Below are 18,474 nucleotides of genomic sequence, written 5' to 3'. Positions count from 1 at the left end.
GCAGTGATTTGATGTTTTTGATTGATCTGATGTTATTGAACTCAGAACGAACCAGAACAAATAACTTTTTTTGCTCTTTTTGTTGCTTTTAAAAAAAACTAATTTAAAAACTAATTTAAAAACTGTAAGTTTAATGAATATTCATTTTTTTATACTGTACATTGTAATGTTGTGATGCCAAAATTAACATTTAATGCTACTGATTTTAGTCTTTAATGTAGTGTTTTTAGGGGACACATAAACCTTTCAGACCAGATCATTTACTGTCATTTAACAGATGGTTGTTGCAGGTACAGAAATAAAAAAATTGTAGGGCTGAACTTGGATCTCTACGTGGGACTGAACCTGCAACCTTTATCAACCCAGTTTCTTAACTACAAAACAACCATCACTCAACTTTTACGTGCAGCTTTTGCTTGGAGATTGAGTTCAGCCTGAAAGTGAGAACTCTGTATGTAAGGCTACTTTTTGGATCTAGTTGAGCTTTGTAAAGAAATTTCTCTCATTCCTCGCCAGTTAGGAATGTCTCCAGTTTCTGCTTAGCAACTGGATTTACTTGTTAGATATCACTCATCTTTTTATATCCTGCTGCTTCAAGGTTCTTAATACAGCCAATATGCAATTAGTTAATACAGTCTTGGCTAATGATGATAAATGTCTTTTTTGAATATGTTATTTGTTCCCATAAATCTACATAAACAGAACAACACAGAATTGGAATCTACAGGTCTTTTTTTTTCAGCACACTCTGATGTTAGCAAGTTCACAAGGTTGATAGTTGGGTCATCTAGATTATTGGATCGTAAAGGACCAACAAGCACATGTTGCCAAAATGTTTTTGTTTAAAATACATGATTTTACAATAATATTAGAGGAGTGAAGCATCTTCGAAGTCACAGGAGCTTCTTCATGTCACAGGAGGCTGTAGTCATGCACCTCTCAGGGGTCCCGACTGAACCTCAGAGACAGACATACTGCACAAACCTCATCACAACACTCACTCTTAAGGCATATTCACACCTGGAGCAGATATTCACTATGAATAAATCCTTAAATCGAAACTGCATTCCTGTGGATCTGTTCAGACCAAGACTACAATTAGTCCAGTAGCAGGACAGATTTTTGTCTGTCCCTCATCTGACTTCAAAAACTGAACAATTAAGTCATGTTTTCTTTCTTTTTTTGTTTGCAATGGGTGGTAGACCCAGTTGGCCTGAGTAAACTTCTTCAATAAATGTTCATTATGCTCTTAGTGTGAATAGTTTTGCTTTTGGTGAATAGGAGAAATGTGGTTTTGCATTTTATGAAGTTCTGCGTATAAACACTGTGAACCAACCAGGAAATCAGGCTCAATGCAGTTTAACCAAGTATGACCACATTTACCAGGTATTCTTCCGTGTTTCAGTTTCCTCCTCCTCCTCCAAAAAAAAATTCATTTAGCACTTCACTAATGTCGTACTCATGTAATGGGCTCAAAAGGAGGACTGTTTTGTGTGCTTGTTCATGCATGTGTCAGCCTGTCTGTGTTTGTATCTGCAGCCTGGTTTGTCCGTGTACGACTCCTTTGGTGCCTCAACAAGCACAGTGCCCAAAAAAGACCAAAATGGCCCTTTGTTTACCACAGGGTGTGTGTGAGAGTGAGTGAGTGAGGGCTCAGGCGCTGCTGATTTGTTGACATGTGTGTTTGTCTTGTTGATTCCTCTGTTTTGAGAGTGCTGTGGCGGACAGGAAGTGAGAATAATGGAGAGAGCTGAGGAATGTAGTGTTTTTGTTTTGCAGTGCCTTTCTAACCATCACACTGCTGCCGAGACCAGAAGAACCTTAACCAGCTCAAATACATCACTTACTCGCTCTCATTCTCCGTCTAACACACTGGCCTAATCAGACTCTACAAGCTCTTCTGTGTAAACCTGAGCTGTGGTTATAAACAGCCATGACAAGTGACAGGAGTTGTCAGTTTGGTGGTGTTCTTGGTTGCCCCCCCATCATCCAAATCCTCTTGCAAGCGGGCGGGTACCCGACTGGTGAACCACTAATATTTTATGTAACGTGGAATAATATATAAACGTTGTCATTTGCAGTGCACGTGACATTGCTGTGCTACTCACTGTACGCAGTCACAAAAGCTTATCGTTTGGCAGTGCCGACACAGATTTGAGTGTTGCTGTGTTATTTTGTCTGTTCTTTAAACAGCACTCATCTTGCTTCAGCTCCACTAGTATGTCTCAGTATCTGGAGGAGGAGCTGTTCACTAGTAACGATTCAGCAGTGATCATACAGCTTGGCTTGAGAGTCTGCTTGAGAAAGTGGATCTCAGTATGTTCAAACTGCATGTTTGATGTGTCTGGTCAGTGTCCCTCATGATGGTTTGTTTAAGCTCACATTACAACAACAGATTTGTTGAGTCTTTCTGTTGGTTGAGCCTCCAGCACGTTTCAGGAAAAGCAAATTGCTGCTTTTTAAATATTTTGGTTTATTCCCATTCTTGTTCTCAGAATTGCACTCTCATGTAAATCTCAATTTAAAAATGGTTTACTAATTACTATAACTACAGCCCTCGATCTACATCTTTAAAGGTAATATGACTGTAGGAAGTGTTGGTAACTTTGTGTTTGGGTGTGTGCACATGCAAATATATGCGTGTTGACACATTGTTTCATTGGCTGTGGAGGCTTGTTTAAAATGTGACGGTTGAGGAAATGCAGACGTGATTCTACTGGAGGCAATGAACTCAACTCCACATTTATTTATTATCATAAAAGTCAGTCTTTTCTCTTTTGTCATCTTCTCACCAGAGCTTGTATTTTTATGAAAAGAAAATGTGTTTTGGTTGAGAACCAGTGCACTAGACGTATTTGCAACATGTTATTCAGAGTTATGTTTATTGTTGGTGTTTATTGAAATTGTCTTCAGGTATGTTGTTTGTGCAACATTTTTGGTGTTGTTATGGTTAATAATGATGTTGAACAGTATATAATTGAAAGAGTCATCATAGGTGTGGTTTGTCCTCTTTTGCTGTCATTTTATCATGGCAAAGGTCGCTAAGAAAGAACCACTGTTAGCTTTAATGAAGCTGGTTCTGCTCTATGGTTGGACTATATCCAGTTGGAACAGTTGACATGTTTGTATTTCCTTGTAAGTTTGCCAGGAATGTACAGGGAATTTTTGGAATTTAGAACGTCCGCTTTGTTAAAAAAGTGATCACTTCAAAGCTGCTGCATGTCAAACTTGTGCGCATTTTAAAAGATTGTGGTCGGACTAAAGCAATACACTTAAAGGAATAGTTCACTTAAATATGAAAATTCTGTAATTTACTCACCCTCAAGTTGTTTCAAACCTGTATGAATTGCTTTCTTCTGCTGAACACAAAGGAAGATATTTTGAAGACTGTCAGTAACCAGACCGTTGATGGACCCCATTGACTTCCATAGTAGTTTTTTTTTTACTTAAATGATGAAAGAATTTTCATTTAAGTGAACTATTCCTTTAAAGATTTAGTTACAGATTTAAAGGGATGGGTGATTTTATGATTTCACTTTTCTAACTTTAGTTAGTGTGTAATGTTGCTGTTTGAGCATAAACAACATCTGCAAAGTTACAACGCTCAAAGTTTAAAGCAAAGGGAGATATTTGCTTTTAAAGAAATCTTCTTTTTTTTTTAAGGACTACAAACAAACTGTTGGTAGGGACTGCACAACATTCCTCCCGGGTTAGTGACATCACTAACCCTAAAATTTACTTAAACCCGCCCCCGGGAACACGCAGTCCATGTTGAGAAGAGGAAGAGTTGTTGTAGTAGAGCACATTTGTGTGTCTTTTCAAGCTGTCGCATCCGTCTTTTCACATGCCATACAGTACGTAACACAAATGCAATAGCATTTGAATAAACATTGCTATCAATCTTTTACTTTGATTTGTGTTTTACACTGACTCACAATCAAAATACGAGTGTAGGGAAGCAAAGAGAGAGAGTTTATAACCTTAACTGTACAAAAATAACTTGCTGTTGATCGGCACTTGCTGCTGATTAACTTTTTACGGAATTCAAAAAACTCCCACATTGTGGTATTGTCTCCTTCCTTTTTCCATTTTATGATGGGTGGCAACCATCGTTCAGGTGTAACCCAGCCATCTACTATGTTGAAGTGTCAAACAGGTCGTCACTGCCACTGCAGTTACCACTGCCAAACTGTTATCGTTTGTGTAGTTAATTAACAAATCTGTATTTAATTTTTAAATATTACGGTTATTAGGAGTGTGCGGTATGACCAAAATTCTATTTCATGGTGAGTGATTTTATTTCATGGTAACGATATTTATCATGATATAGTTATTTATTTGTTGTTTTTCTGGAAATGTTCTCACAGCTATAAAATAAATAACAGTTAAGTAACAGGGGGAAAAAATACTTCAGAAAATATAAATATGTAAAGACTTGAAGAAAACTATTTTCCCACCCCAAAAAATACCAAATATAAACACGTATTTTATAAAATATTAAAACAAAGTAATCACTTCTTGCTGAAAGTATACAAATCTAAAATCTTTTTGCAGCAACAAATATAAAATAAATAAGGAAAAAATTAATATAAATATAATTTAATATCAAAATCACAATTTGCAATTTGTAATAATGTGTTTTGAGAATCTCAATCAAAACAACTACAAATTGTGAGCAAGGAATACAAGCTGTTCAACTGTCTCAGGTTTCAGTGCTGATCTGCGGCATGTGATAATATTCCCACTTGTGCTGAAAGCTGTCTCGGATGGGACACGTGTGGCAGGGATGCTGAGATATTTTTTTTGCCAGGCTGGCCACTCGTGGAAAATTGGCCTCATGCTGCCTCCACCATTCCAGGGGGTTTGTCTCACCATCAACTTCAACTGTCTGTAAAAAGCTGTTAAGCTCCATTTCAACGGACTCTCTCTCTGACTGAGGGACAGCTTGGCATTTACGTGATTTTATTTTGAAGAAGCTGCCCAAACTCCTCTTCTTTCTTCAGCAGCTTCGACTGGTGGCAATGACACTCCCTCTGCAGACTTTCTTTGTTCAGCTGCAAGACTCTCCATCTCTGCTGCAGCTTTGACCTTCATGTAGTCCACTCTCTCTGCTTCTATGTATGTGGTTTTAAAGCGAGGGTCGAGAAGGGAAGCCATGTCAAGCAGCTCCTGGGTGGATTGGTCTGCATATTTCTCATTAAAATAGTCAAGAATCCACACCTTGATGTCCTTGGTGAACTGGGTATCATCATCATGTGGCATGAGAACCTGCTCATTGTAAAGATGAAGCACAGGTTTCAAGTATGAAACACTCACGTACTGTGTACCCCAGACAAGGCATCTGTGAACTCCACAAGAGGGCTTAATGCTTTATTCACAGATTCAAGAGCATCCATGTCCTGCCATGTTAGAGCTAAATGTCTGGTCTTTTTGTCAGCTTGCAGGACACTTAACGCAGCTTGCGTTAGAGCTTTCTCCTGGTCTATGACCCTTTCGATCATTTGTTGCTTGGAGGCCCATCTGGTTGGAAGTCTCAGTGATGAGTTGTGAAGCTTTGCGCCATCATCATGTCCAGTCCTTGATGAAGTGTATTAAGCTCAACTACGGCTGTGTAGTTCGGCTCGTCCACAAACCAGTTGTCATTGCGAAGTGTAAAACATTGCCAATCTCCTGTTCAAGTTTCCCTCGGCATTCTCTGTACAATCGTGGCAACTCAACTTCGCTAAAGTGCTTGCAGCTCGGTATCACATATCTCGGATCAAGGGTTTTGATCAAGTCTCGAAACCCCTTCTTTTCCACAGTGTAAACTGGTGCCATGTCTTTACAAATATACATCGTAATGGCCTGTTATATTTTTCCATCTCTTTGAGCTTTTTTCAAAGCGATGCCTTTAGTAAAAGATTTGGCCAAACTAGTTTGAATCTGAGGTGATTGCATTGTTTTGGTTTTAGCATCGGAGGTTGACGGGCCGCTTGATGTATGGTGTATCTTTTGGCTTTTATGATATTCACGTGTGCGTTTCATTTTGAGGTGATGAAACAAATTACTTGTGCTACTGCTGCTAGTGAGCACATTACTCTACATAGTTTGCAAATCACGTTTTTCTGGTCTTTTTCAGATTTTGCAAACCCAAACCTTGTCCACACCACAGATATTGCATCTCTTTTAATAACAAGTTCCTCCTCCTGCTCGGGATTGCTTTGTGGGGGGTCCTCATGTGCTTGTTCATCTTTCTTCATGTTTCAAACGTGCAAACTCGCAGTTTCTTGATAAGTCTCATGTGCAGAGTCTCGCTCAGTCTCACGCACGCTGCACGTGAGTTAACCACGGCCACTTATTTGCATGTCGTGGTTTACACAGAATTAAAAAATCTGTTACGGTTTACATTTTCTACCGCGGTAACGATATATACCGTCATACCGCCCAGCCCTAACGGTTATTTTCATTACAGAAAAGCATGGTCATGAGAGATTAAGTCTGTACCTTCTCATTATCCACAGGTGAGTGGCATCATCTGGTCTCTTCTTGTCTAACACAACTCAGAAAAATTACCTTACCAACATACTTCATAAACATTGCCATTGATTCAGCAAATAGATAGGCCTAATGCCCTCCCAGAGCACTGCTAAAAGTGTCCCAGAGCCAAAAAAACTGAGCTGTAATGTGTTCTTTACAGCTTTTCTGTTTCATAAACTTCCTAAGATGTATTTCAAGCTCATGCTGACTTATAAATGAGTGAGTTATGTTCTGACTCAGGACTGTCATTGCTAACAGTGTGATTACCCGCATATTTATCTGATGCCTATAGCGCAACTTATGACCCTTACATTAGAATGAACTTGTACTAAAAAGAGCTAATGAATGGTCAGAGAGATGCATAAACAGATCTTCACCATATGGATGATGGATTAATGACCGCATGCTTTTTATGGCTCATCTGAACACTTACTGGGATAATATAAAATGGCACATGGGATTTGTGTGTCACCCTGCTGTGACCCATCACATGCTCTGGTCTCTTCTGTTTTTCTGCTGTTAGAAGACCAGCAGACCCACTATGATTACTGTTGAAAATTATTATATAAATTAGACAATCTATAAAGCCTTTAGTGCAGTAGTGACCATTCACTTTTTTAGCCTCCATTGGTTTCTGAAAGCATTTTCCCCATTCACATTTTCCATATGGATTTTTTCAAATTTCTTGTTAAAGAGTTTTAAACCAAACCAACCCGTTATGAGGTGAGTAACAACATTGCAAGCTTTGATTTAAAGCAATAAAGTATTTGACAAATGTATAAGCCTGTATTTAACGGCTTAATATATATTGACATTTACACTTTTTTTTTGTGTGTGTGCTTGTAATTCACAGTGCTTCATTGAAGTGGGTGGGCGCTACAGAGTCCTTTAAGCATTATTGGCTTGTTTCCATTCTCTGATTGGTAGAGACTTCTCTGCAGAATCATTGGCAATTAACCGGAACCTGATTTATGGACTCTAAAGTTACTGCCTGCGTTGTCAGAGCAGTTGTGGTTTACATAGTACGTGAGTGCAAACACTTATATATAGAGAAACAGGATTTCAGGTGTCACTGCTTTCCAAAATGTGTCAAAACAAGGAAAGTACACAGTGCATTATCAGTGTTGCCTGTTAGGGGAGCTATAGGGAACCTTAGAATCTCTAAAGTCAGTTTTCTCTTTCAGGTCCAACACTGTCATTTTTGTCCAACAGTTTGAATATAATCTTGCTGATGAAATTAAAGTTAGTTAAACTGTTGACGTTTTTAGAACTAGCTACCTAAATAACACATCCATGGTAATTGCACAGTTTCTTTAAAATAACTCTGTTGCCCCCTTGAGTACTGTCTGGTTTTATAGCACATGTTCTTATGAACGTGAATTCTGGGAATGTTGCTTGTGCTGCAGAGAATTTACCACATGATTGTTGGACTAGGCCTACAAACACTCACCTTCACAATGAGGCTTTGTGCTTATCTGCTTTCTAGCTGATCATGAGGATTGAATTGGACACATGACTGAACGCCTTTCCTGTGTTGTTTCACAGATGGCAAAACATGCAAAGATGTGCAGGTCCAAACACCTTTTCAGGATTTGTGAGAGACAAGTTGATGTGGAATTGTCTTTACACAACACTGCAATACTACTAATTGTCTATTTGGATAAAGGAGGTTTGCTGCGTTAGTCAGTGTTACCGGTGTTTGGCCGTACACCGATTACATGGGCACCGGCCCCACTGTCGTTTAGCTTTTTTTTATAGAAATAATTTTTTTTAGTTCATTTGGACAACAGACACAATTCGCAAATCGCAATGGCTTGCTATATCTGAATCATTTTAATAGGCTACTTCAAAAGCTGTGAAAAGTCAAGAGAGACAGACAGGGTTAAGCGACTGTTACTTACATGTGACTTGCCTGATGTTAAAAAGAGTTAAGTGCAATAAAACAACTCATTGCCGTACTCAAGCTGTCTAACACACCCACAGTGCACATACACAAAGTCGCCTCTGGGACAACATGCGATACCGAATTCAGTTCTCTATCACGGCTTATTGCACTCAAATGGTCAAATACACAGTTATGTCAAAATGCCTGTCTTGGCGAGTAGTCTTGTAAACATACTCTGTTATGTCTTAAGCGAACATAAACAGTTGGGAAACATATCGGATATGAGTCAGTAGGATCCGTGCATTAGGTCTTAAAGTGACAGCAGCCTAATACAGTAAACCTGCTGCTGTCTGTCAAACAAGAAATGACAAAGAGAAATTCACTCATTGCTCTTGAAAAAGAGTAGGGGTGTAACCCCGGCATCCTGGCCAAATTTGCCCCTTGGCCTATGTCTATCATGGCCTCCTAATCATCCTCATATACTGATTGGCTTCATCACTGTCTCCTCTCCACCAGTAAGCTGGTGTGTGGTGGGCGTTCTGGCGCAATATGGCTGCCGTCGCATCATCCAAGTGGATGCTGCACATTGGTGGTGGTTGAGGAGATTCCCCCCTTCTATGTAAAGCGCTTTGAGGTCTCAGAAAAAGCGCTATATAAATGTAACTTATTATTATTATTATTGACTGAATAACTTTTGTAGCTTTAATGTAAATAATGTAATTTATTTAATGTAAAGACTATGCAGTGTTTTCTTTTTACAGACATCTTACTTGAATGTTACTGTTAAACAGATCTAATGTACTGTAAGCCTACCTGAGAAACTTAAAGCACTGTTTGTGTCTTTTTAATCTTTGTTTTATTATATTTGTCCGATTGTTTGTAATTTGCCTGTTTGTTCATATTTTTAATTACAAAGATAAATTAAAATAACAAAAATAACTAATCGTTCATCCCTATTTTCGGCTGTTTTTGTTTACCTGGATGTTCTTGATGTTAAGTTTTCAGGTTTATGTAACCGTATATAACCAAGTTAAGCAAAGAGTTGTTGGTCTTTAAATAGTTTATTTTTATTTTATTTTTTTACATTGATTTTAAAATGACATTTGTCCGATTTGTGACCTTACGTTTTATGTAATACTAAAACACTGCTGTTCACTTTCAGTAGTTGTAGTGATGTTTTCTTTTCCTAGAAAGAATGTGAAACAAATATATTGGCTATATTATTTTCAGTTTATTTATAAATATAATTTAAATTGATTTGATTTAAACATATCACACTATTTAACAAGATATCGCATTTTCCCTCAATATCGTGCAGTCCTAGTTTAAAGTGTCTGGAATGTCAGTGTGATCGTCCAGCCTGATGGTAATGGTTACATTTTGCAGGTTCTAATGCAGAATGGAGCTGTGGCATGCCGGAAACAGGAGGAACAAACACACAGAAACGCGCACAGCCCTGAATAAAACATGGGATGAACAACAACAAAAGTGTCATCTCTTTGTACTCGAACAGACTGGCACTTTACAACACATAAACTGGATTGTTATAATAAATACTAGCCCAAAAAATTGTAAAAGGAAATTAAAGTGATATTTTAGGTCAAATAGTTTGTATATGAGTATCTGCGTGCTGTTGATTCCCACTGAAAAGAATTTAGGCTTACTGCAGTTGGTATTAAAAAATAAACACACAATGGACACTTATGTACTTACTATGTAAACCTTTTGAGTAAACAACATTATATTATGTGAACACAGGCTATTCTGATTGTCAAAAATTTTAGACATCTAGCACACACTTTAAAGATGAAACATGTCATTTTATTTCAGATGGGTTATCAAAATACTCCAGTCCTAACCTGTTGTGGCCCATGTTTTTTTGGACAAACCGTGATCACTGCCTCAAACACTCACTGATAAAATGGAGCAATGTATGATACAATGGTACAGTCTTTCACAGTACATGATCACTGTATCTTAGCTTATAGTTGTCTTCGTATATTAAACTGGTATAAGAGGACATATTTTATTGTTTGAAAAAAAATGACACTTCATCTTTAAAACCTTCAGTGGAGATTCATCAGCACGTTCACCTGTGCTCTGCATCTCATTTGACTTTGGTTTGGAATGCAAATAAAATCGTTTGTTGTAGGTCAATCACAGTGGCCTGTGTGGATGAGACTTACTCTTAGTCTGCTCTCCTCCTGTCCTAACTAGTTTGGCAGTGACATCTCAGTCTGCACAGCGTATGACAATAAAAGGAGGCTGTCTGCAGCAGAACGGTCTGTACGAAGGGGAGGAATACTGTGTTTTGTGCTTTCATTTCACACCCGTTTCCTCTTGTTAATTGGCACTTGTATTAGCACTGTCATTTATAACAAAAGGGTAGTTTCTGGCATCATACAGGAAAACTAGTACTCTTAGTACCCTTTGTTTCAAGAAATACTTACTTTAATTGATTGTGGTCGTACTCCTCTAGTTCCATAGGTGCTGCAGGAAAATAGTCCAGACGTAAACTTTGGTTCAGTGTGATCTTGCAATGCACTTTTTTTGCTTTACTGCATGTGGCATTGAAGATACAGTACCATTTAGAAACTTGGGGTCAAAAAGGGTCTGCTATCCATGGCAGTCCTAAACCTGCCAAGGTACCAACAACATAACATACACAGCAAAATATTGTCGTCTTATCGTTATCGAGAAAATCCCAGACAATATTGAGATATTATTATTTTTTTGTCAATATCACACACCCCTAGTAAATAGTTGAATTAATATTATACAGTAAAGATACTTGCATTGTTACAAAAGATTTCTATTTGAAATAAATGTTCTTCTGAACGTTTTATTCATCAAAGAATCCTGGAAAAAGTATAACTTTTCCCAGGGATTAAAGTTCTTTGGATTTCCAATTGATTTCAGAGAGGCCATGTATGAAAAATGAATGGGGACTTGGTGCAAAAATAGCATAAAATTAACAAAAATGTTCCTCAAATTAAAGATACAGGAGTAGAAAATGCCCCTGACTAAATCCAAGTACGACTGTTGCAATTAAAGTGAAATGTGAAAATAGTGTCGGTTGCGGCATTAGGCTACATTTAGATCTGCTCACATTGCATAAAAAAATTCCAATCACGTTTCTGTTGATTTTATGAATCAGAGGCGTTTACATTGAAAACGCTCACTGAATGAATTCTGTACTCTTCTCATAAACAACGTGCAGATACTGTGCAAGTAAGAGGAGCGTTGTGCAGTGTAGTCAGCTTCTTTGATTATAACAGGAGATTTTCAGAGTGTGCAGAACTTGTGCGAATCAATGATGGGGAACATTTTTGCTTGCTCTCTAATTTATTTATTCACATAAAATTGAATAACATTATTGTTTTTCATGCTGCTAAGATAACCAATGTGTCACACCTCATTCTCTAGCAGTTGTCAGCGAGACTCTCACTAGCTGGCCTCCATTACATATGCAATACAAGAGTGGATGTCTGTTTATCATAGCAGAAGGGCAACAAAGTAATGCTTCACGAAAAATAAAGCGCAGACGATGAACGAATGACAAGGAAGCACAAAAAATGTATGTACAGCACACGATAGTAATTACAAACAAGAGTTTGTCGTTAGTTGCCAACAGCACAGCAGCTCCAGACACACAATGACACTCAAACCCAGTGTTACTCCCGTGTGGAGCGGAACCAAAGCAATCACTGCGTCTGTTTTCAGGCCTTCCCTCTTAGCTCTCTCCAGCACTGGAAAGCTTTTCTAATATTAACGCGTGTCCTAAAGCTCTTGCGCAGTCCTAACCCTTCATTTTCCAGTGATTTCTTCTGAGCTTTTCTCTTTTGTATTGTCTCATCTCTATTTCTGCAGTCTTTCTTCAAATCTCCCTCTTGCTCGTTCTCTCTCCTCCACCGTCATACTAATGCTGATTGGCTCGTGTTTCGTTCGTGTGTCGGTCCGACTAATTTCCAAACTGCATTTTTCAAAAATCGCTTACCCCACCTTTAATATGCATTAATCTTTATTTAATTTATACTGTGAAGACTAAAGAGTGTTGATTTACATTTGATTATTCCATTTCTGTACCTGAATACTACTGCCACTACCTACCCCGAAAAACTTTAAGCACCGTTTATTTAATTTGTATATCTGTTCATTTGAATATATTTGTAGTAAAAAGAAAATGGCTTTAATGCCTGGTTACCACAAAAATATCAAGAGCACAACTGTTTTCTACACTGATAATAGTAAGAAATGTTTCTTGTGCACCAAATTAGCATGAGAATGATTTCTGATGTGAGACTGCAGACTGAAGTAATGATGCTGAAAATTAAGATTTGTCATCATAGGAATAAATTATATTAGTTATTTTAAATTGTAATGATATTGCAAGATATAATAAAATAATATTTCACAGTAGTACTGTTTTTATTGTATTTTTTGTCAAATAAATGCAGGCTTGGTGAGCATAAGAATCTTCAAAAACATTTAAAAAATCTTAACAACCGTAGACAACTGAACAGTAGTATATGTTTGTACCCCAATACAAGTGTTCCAAGTTTTTAAACGGTCACATAGAAACTGGTCCTATAGGGCTCATTTCAAGTCTGGCTCCATCCCAAACTTTCACACACACTCTCACTCAGTAAATAGTGCACAGTCCTTCACCTCCCTAAGTAAATGATTGCTTTCCCATGATCATTCAGCAGTTAGCTGTGTTGAGATAGGCCTATCGGGCGGTTTCTCTGGCAATGGTTTCTTCTATCCCTCTCACTCTGTACTTCTGAGTTTTCTGTTGGCCCCACACACACCTGTCATTTCTAACCTACATAAATTTGAAAGGAAGAGTTCCTAAGAAAATAAACTGTTTACAGTCATATTTACACACCAATTTTGCATGTTGCCAAAGCCATGCCTCAGCTCTGCCGTTGTGTGGAAATGGCAAATGTACGGTGGCTGAGAAGTGCAAAACAAACCACAATTCTGAAAACAAAACAACACATTTTTAAACGCAATGGAAACACTAAAAACAAATTAACAAGTTAGTCTGTGCGGATGGCCTCATTGCCAACGTGCCGACATGTAGCGCCGTTGCGCTCGGGCGCACAAACCATTCCAAAAACAACATAACAAATCAGACAACACAACGACAAATCTGAAAACAAAATAACAAATCAGAAAATACAACGACAAATCTGAAAACAATTTAACAAGTCGGAAAAGGTAGGTATGTGTGGCGAATGGAATACTGACTGCTGATTGGACGAGACATCTGTCAATCAAGACATGCAGAAATTACAGCAGACTGCGGCAGGAGAAAGTCGATTCGCGTGTGCATGTGTAAATATTAGCTATATCGTCTACGATAATAAAAAATGTTTAATTATGTGCGAGGCTGCGAGCTGACATTATCGAGTAGGTCACTCACTTTGCAAAAAAACAAACAAACACTATTAGAATGCAGTTATGATGCCCCTAAAATTCCAGATATAGGGGCAATGCCCCTGCATGAGCTTTTGTCTTATATAATATGTTAGCCTATAGTTAAGCACACAAGCAAGAGTGCTGTTTTTTCCACGTGATATAAATTTTATACAGATCAATAAACAAGAAATTAATATTGTGAATTACAATTTGTAACTCGAGGGTGACTCGAACTCAGGTCGTTCGCATCAAAAGCTAAATCTGCTGTTCTTGCTACACGCCACTCTCCCACTTTACCAGATCGAGTTCTTTTATAATTTTGTCTGACCAAACCAGATAGTGGTAGGAAGATTTTAATATGAAAAGTTTTTTCTCCATAATAATCGCACTAAATTAGCCGGTTAAATAGACAGCTCTAATATTTACACATGCACACGCGAATCAACTTTCTTCTGCCAGATTCTGCTGTACTTTCTGCATGTCTTGATTGACAGATGTCTCGTCCAATCAGTGGTCAGTATTCCATTCGCTACATATACCTACCTTTTCCGACTTGTCTGACTTGTCGTTGTGTTTTCTGACTTGTTAATTTGTTTTCAGATTTGTCGTTGTTTTTTCTGATTTATTATTTTGCCTTAGCTCGATTCAAAGCGTAAGCTTGTAATAATGTTTTTAATTCCAGTGGGTACTGTTGGATTTCCGTGGGAAATTCGAGCATGTATTTGCGTCATTACGTCACATCTGTCCACATAAAGGAGGAGTCTCGGCTAGTAGGCTATGTTGCGTGTGAGGATGTTGGAGGTGGAGATTTATAGTCTTTTCTCACAGCACTTGATATAATTAAACTTATCAGTTTGATGGCGGATCCAGTAAGGTTCAAACGACAATCACCAGTGACAACTGGAGATTCACCCGTTGTAATATGCTAAAGACTTTGTTCGGACTTCGGAGTGGCTACAGAAAAAAAGAGACTGCATCCGGGCCCATGCGAAAACAAGGATAAATATCAGAAGGGCATTAAATGTAGTCACGCAATGCTGATGTTGTTAACATTAACAATTTGAGAACAAAGTATAATTTGCACGGTTTGACGTGATATGATAAGCGATCGTTGGTCAGAACAAAAGTGGATGTTACTTGTTTAAATGACATTTTCCAGTAAAAATTCTTATGTTGGTCATACTTCCAAAAAGTAGAATCTGTGATTGCGAATGACAGTATCCACACCGGCGCGGTGACTGACAGCTGCACAATCTCCTCAAAACATTGGTTTCATCCGCACTGTGCCGTGCCGAGACACAACCCACGTAAAGTTGATAATTCCGCGAATAACTGCAATTGCAGATTTCGAACAGAGATGGTGACAGAGGAAAAACTACAGACTGCAGTTTTAATATACCACAGACAACCTTTTTCTGACCAAGAACCATTGGGTTCTGTAATTTATAAAAAGTGAACACTGATAATTACTACTAATGATATATTTTAATATAATTTCACCATTTCAAATGTAACACCAAATAAAAATCAATGAAACACAATATAAAATGTAAAAAGTTTATTTTAATCTGAAAAAAACAGTAATCTGTCTTTTTTAGTTAGGGTTAGGCTCGAGAGTAAACACTTGTTATGTTTGGGACTGGCCAGTAACTGTCACTATGTTCAGTTATGCACTTGTAAATGAGATGAGTGGAGAGGATATCACAGTGGCATTGTGTGAGTTCAGCAAAGGAGATCAGGTCTATGTAAGTGTCTTATTGCCCTGCGTGGATGAACGGAGTCACTAATGAACCTTTTCATCCGTCATCAGCCCACCTCTCTACTCATTAATAATCCACTGCTCTTACTATCTCTCTTGCTCACTTTCCCTTTCCCCAATTCCTGCTCTTCATCCTTCCTGACCTCATTTCTCATCTCTTTTGTATCCCAAATTCTTGCCATCTTTTATCTTCTCTCTTTTTTTGGCTAGCCTGTGTCCTTTGGTTGAGAACAATAGAAAAGTCTTCCACTCTGTTGGTGCCTTTAGTGGGAGGAGTTAAGTGGTTTTAGTTTTGATTGACAGCACTGTGTGCGACTTCAGAGGCTTTGTCTCAATGCTAAGGGGAAAGAAGAGGGAAAAGAGGGCAGGGGGTTCATTCCTAGGAACGACCCTCAGTGTAATCCTCACAGGTTATTTAATGACGAGAGAAATGTTCCCCTTTAATTTGAATTTTGTTTCAGAATGATTTTTTGTAATGTTTTATTCCTATCACACAAAGGAGATCTAGACATTTTGACAATAACTTATAATGCTGGTTTCCCCATTTCAGTGGGTGTTTGTCCATATGTGCGCTCACCTTTTAGGGGTTTTCTTTTGTGGGGGTGGGGGGTGGGGGGGGGGGGGTACTGATTCGGTCAACCCCACAATCCCCTGTCCTCTTTTCTTCAGAGCTGAAAAGAACCACCAACTTAAAGCTTTGTTTGCCCACTCCTCCCCCATCCTTGCCCCCCACCCGTGCCATCCTTTCGTTCAGAGAGAAGGAAGGAGGCCGTGAAAGGGCCATTCTGGCCAAGTAACATTTTTAAAACTTCTGTGCTGTTTTAATTTTGCATGAGCCATTAAGATGATCGCTGTGATTGATGACAATGGGCATGTCATTAATGTTTTATGGTCAGGAGTTTGTGCTCTTAGTTGACTTAATGCGTGTTTGCATTGTTTCTGGATGCATTAAACATTAATACTATAAACATTGAGGGAATTAACATGATTCCCATCAGGTAGGTGCTGTAAGAGTTTAAGGATTTAAAGGGAATAAAAAAAAAGAAGTTTGAAATTATAGTAATAAAATAGCCTTACTAGAATTTGAGCTATTTGCAAATAATATTTTTTCAAATATGCACACATTCACTTTTAAAGTCCCCCTGTAGTCATAATTGTATCACTTAAAACTCATCTTTGATCACCAAAAGGGCATATTTAAAAATAAAATCTTGAAAAAAATATGTTCATGCCTTAAAATAGCTTGACTGTAACTACACCCTTGCTTAATTTAGTTTACACGGAGCCATTAATATGCAAATGAGCCCCGCCTCCACTGGCTCATACAGACTCGTCTACAAGTCGATATGTCAGAATGGTAATGCATTTTATGTATCGCTCTTTACAACATCGGACACATAACTGTAATTAATATGATTAGCCTTTTGCTCGACAACGTTATCAAACAGCTAATAATGTGTTGCTAATGTTACACAAACCATGTTCCCGTTCGTCACCTCAGAGTCCGACAGCTACTTTCCTAAAAATCAGCATCCTTAGAAACACTTTGAACAACTTAGAACATCAGTGGAGAAAGCCGTATAGTTCATCATAACATCGTAATATACATCATAATTCACTTTCTATATTGCTAAATGTACCCAATTTTTTATATCAACAGAAAAATAAACTGGGATAACCTGGCTTCTGTTGGGACTCCCCTGCTTCGCAGCAGTTAATGATAAGCTAAAGCCCGCCGGCACGTTGACGTGATTGGTTTCAATGTAGTTTGTGACATAAGAAACACCAGCAATTTCAAACCGCATTTTTGAGATTTTTTTTTTACTGCAGTTTTAAGGAGAAAATACTCTCCTTAAATTAAATCTCCTTAATTGTGTTGATTATGAATTTACTCATTGTTGTGTTTTTAATATGCTTTAAGACAAACCTAGACACATAAACAACAATAAAACTTGATTTTCACCACAGGGGGTCTTTAATCTTATGTCTAATGTTTAAAACGCTTCTGTTAATGTTCTGGTCTCGCATTCATTTTTCAAATTACATAACATGAATAATGTAAATAATATGGCCTGTTTTTAATTCAAAGTAGCAAAATTTGACAAGTAACATTTTTTGTTACTGCATATTACTATTGGTTGTTTTAACATTTCTGTCGTGTCAAATTATTATTATTATTAGGTATTTATTACTCTTTCACTGTTAACTTGAGCTCCACACTGGAATTTGTGCTCCGCTTCTGAACAATAAAGCCCATCTTTGATATGATTGGCAATGTTAATATGTAACTTTTAAAACTTTTTCTCATGCTAACAATAAACAGAGCAGTGCATGTTGGGTTGCAGCTCATCAACAATATAAAATATTGGGGGGGGTGGGGGGTGTTGACAATTTGGTGTCAATATTTTTTTGTGTCAGACTTATGTCATGGCCATGCTGTAAAGTAATAGAGACAAGGTAGAGGAAATAGAGAGAGTGTGATAGTGAGTTGCATCTGTTTGTCAGTGTAGTCGGGTGTTTATATTCATCTCCTTCTGGCTCTTAAAACATTACAGTCTTGTCGTCTTCCGTGCAGTCTGTTTCAAGGATGAAATTATGTTTAGTAATGTTGCAGACGAAGGGGTTAACTGTAATGGTTTAATTGGAGAAAGTCATGGGGTAAGCAGTCACTTGACTAACACACAGCAGCCTCTGTGCTGACCTGGACACCGAGCCAACATATTCCACCCCCCATCTTACTCCTCTTTTCTCCATCTCTATATGCATGGGTGCCTTGCTCAGACAGAAGAAGGAAATGTTAGTTTATGGTTTGATTTAATTTTCAGCTTTTGTGTTCATGTCACATAAACAAGGACAGTACAGGCTGTAAAATATATTTTTTGTGCTCTGC

The 18,474-nt window shown here is 38.0% G+C and overlaps 1 protein-coding gene and 1 long non-coding RNA gene across 9 annotated transcripts in view; both read left to right on the top strand.

Moving 5' to 3' along the window:
- The window catches only part of scrib (scribble planar cell polarity protein), a 97,297-nt gene that overhangs the window by 19,871 nt on the left and 58,952 nt on the right, over positions 1–18,474 (top strand). The gene's annotated exons all lie outside the window — the stretch shown is intronic.
- Positions 5,574–13,745, top strand: LOC309493502. Its single transcript, XR_014203956.1, has 2 exons — positions 5,574–7,582; positions 7,825–13,745. It is a non-coding gene; the product is annotated as an uncharacterized lncRNA (long non-coding RNA).

Source organism: Leuciscus leuciscus (assembly GCF_965113295.1).
Source record: "Leuciscus leuciscus genome assembly, chromosome: 2".
Classification (NCBI taxonomy): domain Eukaryota; kingdom Metazoa; phylum Chordata; class Actinopteri; order Cypriniformes; family Leuciscidae; genus Leuciscus; species Leuciscus leuciscus.
This window is presented reverse-complemented; position numbering and strand designations above follow the sequence as displayed.